Source organism: Poromitra crassiceps, assembly GCF_964638095.1.
Source record: "Poromitra crassiceps genome assembly, contig: HAP1_SCAFFOLD_89, whole genome shotgun sequence".
NCBI classification, from domain to species: domain Eukaryota; kingdom Metazoa; phylum Chordata; class Actinopteri; order Beryciformes; family Melamphaidae; genus Poromitra; species Poromitra crassiceps.
Window position 1 is genome coordinate 183,957 of NW_028152245.1, and position 10,813 is coordinate 194,769.

Here is a 10,813-nt window from a genome sequence, read left to right on the forward strand (position 1 = left end):
TCTTCATCTTGAAACTAGGTCGAGACCAATCATGAGAGACCAGTGGGTAGAATTTAGTCAGTCACACAGGAACATCTTTTTGCTGAGGGGTGCCCGTGCCCATGCTCATCACTCAGAATATAGGCTACTTATTTTAACATCAAATATTGCTTAATACAGCAGTTTTAATTATAATGAATGTCAACCAGTTTAGCCTGTTAATAGATCATTCCTCCAAAGCCAAATAGACTGTTTAAATAAGATTGAGTGTGAACAAAACACCATTGATGCACTGACTCATGTCTAAAGCAACATCCTATTTCAAAAGCATATCAAAAGTCAGTCTACGTATTTCTTGTGAGTCATCCTGCTGCAAGACGTGATCAGATACACAGCCTATGACGTCATTCTTTTTCTTCTTTTTTTGCATTTTTAAAAACAGAAACGGAAACAACGAAACAATGTAGATGTAGAGACATGAAACCCTAACTTGGCTTATACTTGTAGGTTATTAATACATAGGCTACTTGTAGCCTTAAAATTGTCCTTGTAAGAAATCCAAAATTCAACATGCCTCTATGATAAGAGGTTCTTGTGTAGGCTAGGTTGAAAGTAGTCTTGTGCCTGTCTGGTTGACTGTGGTGAATCACATGCAAACAGCTTGTTGCAGAGAGATCCTTTGAATAGATGTTGGCTGTGTGCTTCAGTGCTCATCTACTCTGTACATTGTTTCAACAGTTTCCCAGTGTGTCACTATCCTCACCCTGCAACTGAACTATTTCAAAACAAGATATTTCCATTTGAAATATGTGACATCTATTCTAACAACATTATTTGAGACATTATTGATAGCAAACAATGAAATGTTTTTTTTTAAAGCATAGTGTTAGCAGTGTAAGTAACTTAAGTCCCTGCCTGACAAAATGAGAACATTTTTGGATCCTCAATTTTAGAGATATTGAATGATGAACGGTGATGATTTTTCTCTCTTGAATTTATATATCAGTTTGTCAATGAAGTCTTGCTAAGAAATGCAGTAACATCAAGTTAACAATGTTGCTGGAACATAACCCACTGTAGCTTGTGATCTGGAGTCACATGTTGATCAGGCGCGTGTGCTGGCTAGTTAACCCCATGGCCTACTGCTTTTTACATGCATTAAGGCAGAGGTTCTCAAATGTTTTTCAGCCAAGGACGTCTTGCTGTGTCATCACCTTAAAGCAGACTGTAACTCACAAGTTTAGTGTTATAAGCCCCCTTGTCCTGTCCTGTCCTGTCCCGCCCTCCGCTCGGACCCTGTACCTGTCAGCGTCACTCAGGACGGAGCCCTGGATCAGAACCATCTCCCCCGGCTGCTGAGCGCCCAGGATGGTCCCAGCAAAGGGAATGGACTGTGGGGAACACAGACATTATCAGGGATGAGAGCCAAGAAGGAACAGCTGGACACAGTGGGAGAGAGAAGCTGACCACACCTGAGCATGTCTTCCATAATGGCTCATGGGTAGCTGCCAAAGTGGCTGCTAGGTAAGACTGCCCCCATCTGGCAGCATCAGGTTATAGGCCTGCAATAAACAAATATTAAAGTATGCATATTAGCTATACAGTTCCTATGTCTTTCTGCTTTAATACTGCTAACATAGACCCCAAACATTGAATAGCCTATGCACAAGCATGGCTCTCTGGTAGCGACTCTTAGATTAAACTATGCACAGTGTGTTTGGGCTTTGGCGGAGTCAGTGCACCGCTGCAAGGGAAAGGTGTGTGAATGAGTGTGAAGGCATAGCACATGTAAATAAAATGGTTTTGGTTATTCATTCATTTCAGGCTGTCTTTGCGATGTGTTCTGTTCATTGCACATGGTCACAATGATGATTAAAATACGATGTATTATTGTGCAGCCCTAACAGCAAATAAACACATGATGCACACATTAGGAAAAATCTGTCAGTAGCCTGGCTATTTCAGTCTGAAATGTGTATTTTCATCTGATCTGGTGGAGGCATATCTCCATCAAAGTCTGGCCCCAAGCAGAGCATAGAACGCTGGTATGATTGCACCAGGAAAAGGATAGCTGTCATTCCTGTTTGTTTGAGCTAGGAGAGCTACAGACAGTGCATCACACATCACAGCTGTTTCAGATCAGTTAGATAGGCTATATAACGTTACTTCAGAAAAGCACAAAATCACTTTTTACAAGCCGCATGAAGTGTTCAGATTGAGCTATGAATGGAGACTGACACCGTTGCCCCATTAGCTAACCCAATAGCTAACGTTAGCCTCAGACTAGTTTACGAACAATATCAAATATCCTGAAACCACTGAATACGACAAAGCAAGTGAAGTTACAGTAGCTAGTAGTGTCAACACAGAAAGCTGTTTCTCACCGGAGTCAACACCGTCTGTTTGGGCTTTGTGATGGTCATGTTGGAACAGTGCACTGCACACTGATGGTCTGTGCCCAGCTCCGGCTAAATAAAAACAAATACAATGTTTTATGCAGCTTTCATTCAAATGCATACAGCATGCAGTAGTAGCCGTGACTTCACGTCAAGTGACTTGCAATACCGAGCTTGGCCACAATTTTACTTCACCGCCCGGGGGCGCTGTGTTCCTGGGCGTCTAAAGTCTCTCCCGGAAGTCTCGAATGCAGGCCGCCGAATTTGAACAGACGTCAAGCAATCGACAAGACGACAAATTCCAAGCAACACCCTCTCTTACATCAAAGAAGGTACGTTAAAACTTGAATTAGCTACATTAACTTTTTTGTTTTGTTTGTGTTCTTAGCTAACGTTAGCTTAGCTTAAAACGTTAGCTTAGTAAGCTAGCTACCGTTAAGCTAACGTTATGAATTATAACTAAAAAAAAAAAAAAAAAAAAACGACCCTTAGGTAAACTAACGTTAGCTAAACCGTAATTAATTCGAGCTAACAGTTAAATCATATGATGCAACATGAATTTAGGATTTGTTTCAGGTCTGAGACTCAGATTTTAACATTAATGTTACATCTAGCCCCGTTTGGAACTGTCATTTAGCTAAATCAATGCAGACTTTAGACCTATGCTTTGGACACACAATGTTAATCTTGCTTGGCACAGGGCATGGTTTTGCCGGAGCCCCATCAATAAACCCTTTTAATGGGGTCATTTGTGTCAAAAAGGCAGAATAAACACAGGTGCGAGCAAAACACTAATGGTGGTTTCAAACGTCCATGATTGGAATGTGGAAACCCTCATTAGCGTTTTGCTCGCACCTGTTTATTCTGCCTTTTCGACACAAAATGGCCCCCGTGAGAAGGGTCTATGAAACGTCCACACCGTGTATCCCTGTCTGTGTGTGTGTTTAAGCATAATATGAGAGACATTATAGGGGTATATAATCACTTTATTATGCATAATATGACATTATTTAAGTATTAAAACAGATATTAATATTGGTTTGTCTTCATTTTTAAAAGTAATCATCTCTAGTAGTATTGTAGTATATTGGGGGCTGCAGTGTCACTCATGCAGCAATTCAACATTACTATGAGCAATGTAATGACATTTTTTAAATGGTGATCATGATCTGAGAAAAATTACAAGTCAATGACCATAACATGATGCTGCATTTTGTGACAATCTCTCACACACACACACACACACACACACACACACACACACACACACACACACACACACACACACACACACACACACACACACACACACACACACACACAGACACACACATCATTCTAGGCTATATATAAATTATGCAACAATGTGTTGGATTTGACAGGTGAATGAGCTACTTAGGCTGTTGTATGGGGGGAAAATAGAAAGGTCATAGAGCAAGCTGCAAACTGCTCCACTGGAGCTGATCAGTGGCCAGCAGATCAGACTGGTTGTACTGGTCAGCTTCCAGGTATGAATGTGTGTGAATGTGAACAAGGCACTCCCGAAAAGAGTTCTGAGCATTGCTCTGTGAGTCTGCCCCTGTAAGAAAAAGCTACAGTATCAGAACCATGGACAGCGCTCTGACTCCTGGTAACAGTCAAAGTATTGAAGCAGCACCTGAGAGCAGAGGAGCTGTATATGACAACATTAAACTGACATGTTTAATGTTGATTTAATGTTGAATTTTGTTATAGATTGCTAATCCATAGGTCTACACCTACGCCCCTGCTCAGTGTGTTCCCCAGGTTTCGCTGAACACTGTGTGTTTCCCGCTTTCGGCGCACTATCTATTTACTAAAAGTGCTGTGTTGTTTCTCTCTAAGGTCATTAAGCCAGAGTTCTGTGGGAAGAGGATCAGGTCTGTTCTCGGAAGCACCCAGAGTACCGTGCGCGCTGCCCGGTCCGTCCTCAACATGGGTGTCACCTCTGCCAAAATTGGGCTACGATCCAATCAGGTAAGCTGAGTCTCTAACATGAAAATAGCATTAATTTCATAGACCAAAGTTCACATACATGTCATACACACATACATAGAACAGCCATGTATACTGCAAACAAAATGAAAGGGTAGCACATCTCAGTTTTCAAAGTCTAATGTCAGGAAGGTATGAAAAAATAGATACCGCCCAAGCCTGTGACAGTTCATTCATACACATTTATAACACATTTAAATATGGCAATATCATAACAAGGATTAATGGCACCGGGCCGTCTATAGTTGGCCAACAATATCCAACAGCTCAAAGGCACAAGAGTCAAAGTGCAACTGCATGAATTGATGTGTTCACACACTGAACACTGAACACAAAGTGAACATTTCCTCTTGTACTGTGGCTGTTCACAAGTCTAATGCTTCCTGGAATCAAAGCAAAGTTGCTTCTGTTTGTTTGAAATGCAGGCAGTTTAAAAACACATTCCTGATGGCATTAGGTTAAAGCAGTCACAAAGGACATGTCTGGGCTCATTGATAATCTCATGTGCTATATTTATATCTTATAGGTAACGCATGCCTAGGAGGAGGACCCTGACGCTTCCCCCGCCGCCAGCAGCAGCCATGTATACGCCTCTGTCAACAGCACCTCAGACGTCGTGGACGATATTCGCAAATGTGGCTACCTGAGAAAGCAGAAACACAAACGCAAGAGGTTCTTCGTGCTGCGCGCGGCCAGCCACCTCGGCCCGAGCCGCCTGGAGTACTACGACAGCGAGAAGAAGTTCAGGAGCTGCCTGCGCTCTGCTGCCCGGCCTCCCCGGAAACGGGTAATTTACCTCGACCAGTGCTTCATGGTCAACAAAAGGGAGGATTGTAAAAACAAACACCTCATTGCCCTCTTTACTAAGGACCAATCCTTTGCTATTGGGGCTGAAAACCAGCAGGAGCAAGAGGACTGGTACGTAGCTGTCGGTGAGTTGATACGTGAGGGGAAAAAAGGCCACCTGGATTCTGATGATTTAGATGATGGCTATGGTACACGTACGCTCACCCCCTGTACTGTGATTAAGGAGGTGTGGCAGGTGAATGTGAAACGGAAGGGACTGGGTCACACTAAAAAGCTCACAGGTGTTTACCGGCTGTGCCTCTCTAGTAAAACCATCCACCTCCTTAAGTTGAACTCTGAAGCCCCCCGCGTGAACCTCCACCTGATGAACATCAGGTCTTGCGGACATTCAGGGCGCTTCTTTTTCATTGAAACCGGGGCTCTCTCCTTCATCGGCCCGGGGCAGTTATGAATGCAGGTGGACGATTCTGTCGTGGCCCAAAACATGCACAAGAGCATCCTGGAGACCGCCCAGGGGGAGTTTCGGCCCAGGAGCAACAGCTCCAGCCCCATGCCGGTCATCAGGGCGTGGCGTCTCCTAGGCAACCTGCCGCCGAGCCAGACGGGGCTACAGCGGCGCTCGAGGACGGAGTCTGTTGTTGTCGGCACGTCGTCGAGTAAGAGCTCCGGCGCTGGCGGCGATCGCTTCCCAACGTCCAGCGAGGCCGAGGGGACGATGACCTGGCTGTTCCGCTCCGCCACCGGAAGCCTGCTTCATCCCAACACTGCCTCTGCCATAGAAGACAGCGGCTACATGCCCATGATGTGTGGCGTGCCTATGCAAGCTAGCTCCTCCCCCCATTCCCACCACGTCTCAAACTCCCCCCAGTTTCACAGCCTGGCTTCAGCTTGCTCAGCCCCGCACAGTCACCCCCAGCTCCAGCCCCCGTCCTCCATGGACTCTGACGGCTACATGGTGATGCGCCCGGTGGGCCTCCCCCAGCCCCCATAGTAGCTCTAGCATGGCTGTGTCCCGCCCTCCTACCTTCCAGAGAACCAACCAGTGCACTTAGACCTAGAATGTCCCTGATTCTTTTATTTTGATGTGTAGAAACAGTGGGAACCCTACACAGTATATATGTATGTTATGTTATGTATGTGTGTGTCTGTGTGTATAATATGTTTAATTTCATCTATTGCAAAAATCAAAATAAAATCAACAAATACTAATAAACAATGTATCTGTATCTCCCTGATTCCCTGAATAACAGAAGAATGGATTGTTTAGGCATTTCACAGTGCTGATGTGGAGATAGGTTCACAGTGCTGATGTGGAGATAGGTTCAGTGCTGATGTGGAGATAGGTTCACAGTGCTGATGTGGAGATAGGTTCACAGTGCTGATGTGGAGGTAGGTTCACAGTGCTGATGTGGAGATAGGTTCACAGTGCTGATGTGGAGATAGGTTCATAGTGCTGATGTGGAGATAGGTTCACAGTGCTGATGTGGAGATAGGTTCACAGTGCTGATGTGGAGATCGGTCTGGTAAACCAGACTAGGCATTTTTTTTAAGCACTTCTCCTAATCTACTTTTTAAAGGTCAAATCTATTTGGTGCCCAATGTTTAAGACGACCTCCCTACTGGAACCACTGCTATCAAATATTCATTTCTGTTGATAATGTTTGCACACGTGAAAAAGAAAATAGAGGGAGACTGTACATTCTGAGTTACTTATTGTTTCATTGGAGAATATGATTGTCTGATTGCAACCATTGTCTACCTTGCAAATACAAACACTTAAATGATCATGTTTGCACATTTGATTCAAACAGACCTGTTGAGTTGTGGGGGAAAATGGGCACAAACTGGATCAAGACAAACTGGGCAGAGCAAGCGTCTGAATTGGGGGGGGGGGGGGGGGGGGGGGGTAGCGATGATCTGCTTTCATTTCTGCTTGTTTGGGGAGGAAAGTGAATGTTTTCTACAAACAAAACTCAAATGTTTAAAAGATTAATTGTTTTCTGTATTTTGACTTTCGCTGTAGCTTAACCTCCCCCTAGAAGGGACAATCTTTACAATCATTTTTTTCAGTCTCCATACATTGTGAAATGTGACACTTATGGTAGGTAACACAACCAGTTTCACTGTGACAGCGGTGACTGTTGGTCTGTTATGGCATCAGACTTTTACCCGTTTTCTCTCTTGTCTCACCTTGGCTGGTCCCCCCCCCTTCTTTTAGGATATAGGCACATTGTTGAAGTAGTTTGGTTTAGTTTAGTCTGTTTATATACATACATGGATTAGCCCATGGAGGAGGGTTACAACTGCAGGTAAAAAAAAAGAAGATGAACAGTCATATTCCCTACCACAGGTTCAAATTACATGATAGAATAACATGAACAAAACATTACATTAGTTATTATAGTTATGAAAAGGAGATCACATAGAAGAGCCTAAATGTGTGTGGATTTTGTTAAAGAGATAGTATTTGTATTTGGCACCCTGCCTCTATGCATTCAGGCAGCATGGCACACAGGTACAGTTTGCAGAGGAGGTATATGTGCAGGCGTACAGTTCACCTTCACAGCAAGCTTTGTGGAGATCTCATTCATAATCAGATCTATAATGAGACCTGTATACCGGCAAGGGCAACAAAAGGCCGGAGCAGGAGATCTGCAAGTTGGTCAACGAGTTGGTCACCAACCTCACCTGTGAGAAGGTCACCTGTGTAGATGAGGCACTGCAAATACACCTCTACATTCACCCATACCCATTCAAATTAAATAAAACATAAAATAAAAGTTATTCACCTTCAGTGAGAATTTACAGTAAAATATTGCAGTAAACGTTCAACTACTCCAAGCAGAGAGTTGGATCCGGATAGCGACAGGAGACCAGTTTCCAGGCCAGAGACCAGGTTTCCCAGGTGGAGGTGGAGGTGGGAGATGTTACATCACCGCACAGCTGGCCTCCTTGGACAGATCCTGAGGAAAACACAACGTGCCAAGTAAACACATGAAACAAACTGCCATCGTGGGACGCATGCTGTCCTATCAGGAACAAAGTAGTTCTTACGTAAGTGGTCGTTAGCCATGCAGCCGAGGGAAAGCATGCCAAATAAGCAATTTTATCAGAGTGGGTTGCTATGAGGGGGCCTACATGTTGTCTCATACCTGGGATGCACTCCTCCATAAACTACCGGCCAACAGGGGGCATGGTCCTCCCACCAAACCACCAATATTTATATGTACAGTCTACTGTATGCACCAAACCTACATAAACCAGCCATAGAACACGTCACAGTAGCATCACGTGATGTGTTTGAAGAAGACTGCAGGAAGTCAGCAGTTGAAACATATCAGGTATGACAAACAAAACATACTTAGTGTTTTTTATATGAACAATTAATTACCGGTACTGTTGTTAACATGCAAAGTAGTTTATGCACATCAAAAAGTTGACTAGGTGCTTGATATAGTAAATTGCAATGACAGCCACACACTGGCTTGATCCTCAGTGATTGACAGTGGCAGCCAACTTTACTTGCTGCTCCCAGCCGGCGGCCATACCAAAGAACTGAACTTAGTGACAGCATGAGGGACATTGCTTTTTAGAGCAGTGTTTCTCAAAGTGTGGGGCGCAGTGGCAAAACAGGGGGGGCGCATCCCTGCATGCCCACCACCCTGCAGGCCGCCATCTCCTAAATGGTGTTAGGATCAATCTGTTGGTTCATTTCATCCCACATCTTAGCTAGATAAGATCTGAGTAGGACTGGGCAATATATCAATATCGTGATATGAGACTAGATATCATCTTAGATTTTGGATATCATAACATGGCACACGTGTTGTCTTTTCCTGCTTTTAAAGGCTGAAAAACAGTAAAGTACAGTAAATGGGGGCACGGTGGCGCAGTGGTAGTGCTGTTGCCTCACAGCTAGAAGGTCCTGGGTTCGATTCCCGCCTGGGATGCTGTGGGTTACTACTTTGGATCCCTGTAAGTGACTAATATTATACTAACAAACACGTTCCACGTGTTGATATAATAATATGTGTGGCCAAAACAGGACTGACTTGGTGCTGCCGTCTGATGTACCTAGCCAGGTAGTGAGATGCAGTTGTAGTTAGTAGTTACCTCATGGTCGGGGCTGAGGAGGATCACCCTCACATCAGTGAGAGGGTCCCAGCTCCTGTGGCCCTGGAGGACCAAGTCATCAGGGTGGGGCTCCACCTCTGCCCCCGCCGCCCAGATCTGACACACACACACACACACACACACACACACACACACACACACACACACACACACACACACACTCTAAGTTAGGTTGCTTTGGTTGGTGGTGATTTAAGTGTTTTAACCATAACAATATAGTATACTGAAAACATATAACAACGATAACACTACCTTTTTTTAATCGTTATGTAACAAACTACTCACAGTGAGTGTCTGCCCCACAGCCAGTATATAGTTAGGGGGAATGTGGAAGGAGATGTCACCTGCATCTGGGTAAGTCCTCCGAACTGACCAGCCACCTAGTGGCTGTTCCTGAGAATGCAGGTATGAGAACACAGGTGAAGGGGGTGGGGTCAAACAGGCATCCAGAGATGTTTCAATAAGATAATGCAGAGTAGAATTAATCATTTATGTTAATAATAATCTATTTGAGACAAGTCCTATATAAATCATTAATTATAGAACCCTTATCTAAAATCAGAGCTTACAAAGTGTTTCACATTAAAACAAAGAAAGTTATAGTCCAATGGAAATTTGATTACAACAATTACATTAAAACTAGTCTACAAAAATGCTAAGGTTTAAAATACTGTATGCCACTGAATTAACTGCCCCCTCCCCCCTCTGTATATGGTACATAACTAACTGAAGTGAAATTGTGACTTAAAATAAACTACTATTTATTGTAATGATTTAGAGATGTGAAACCATTTTCAATTGCATAGTAGTGCAGGGTGAAAACACACACCCGAAAGACAAACTGTTAACTCAGAATCTTACAGCCTCAGAGTTGTTCTTCAGCATGATGTAGTTCCCATCCAGGTGGACCTCGGCCACGCTCACAGCATCGTGCTCTGTTGAGTGTGAGGACATCTTGCAGGCAGGCGAGCTGAGAGAGGCTGGGCCACAGGTGCAATCTGGAAAACAACACGAGCAGAGATGGATTATTACAAGCACTTATAGGCCCGGACTGTCTGCCACACACCATTCTGAGTGCTGACCTGCTTTCAGCTTGCATAAACCTGCATCCAAACAGACAAAGAAGAAGAAGAAGATCCACCCAAAGCACCTCCAGGCCGGACGTGGTCAGAAACACACTTGGGAGGGGGTATGGTGGTGCAGTGGTAAGCGCTGTCGCCTCACAGCTCGAAGGTCCTGGGTTCGATTCCCACCTGGGACGCTGTGAACGCTGAAGGAATGCGTGCCCGTCCGCATGTCCTTGAGTGCCCACCGCCCGGGTGGGGTCGTCAAAAGGGCCTTTCTGTGTGGAGTTTGCATGTTCTCCCCGTGCCTCCCGGGAGTTTCCTTCATATAGGAACTCCCTTCACCAAAACATGCAATATCCTGGTTGCTGATGTGGTGCCTCCTCTGGTCGTTAGGGGCGCCTGTTCGGAGGGAGGGGA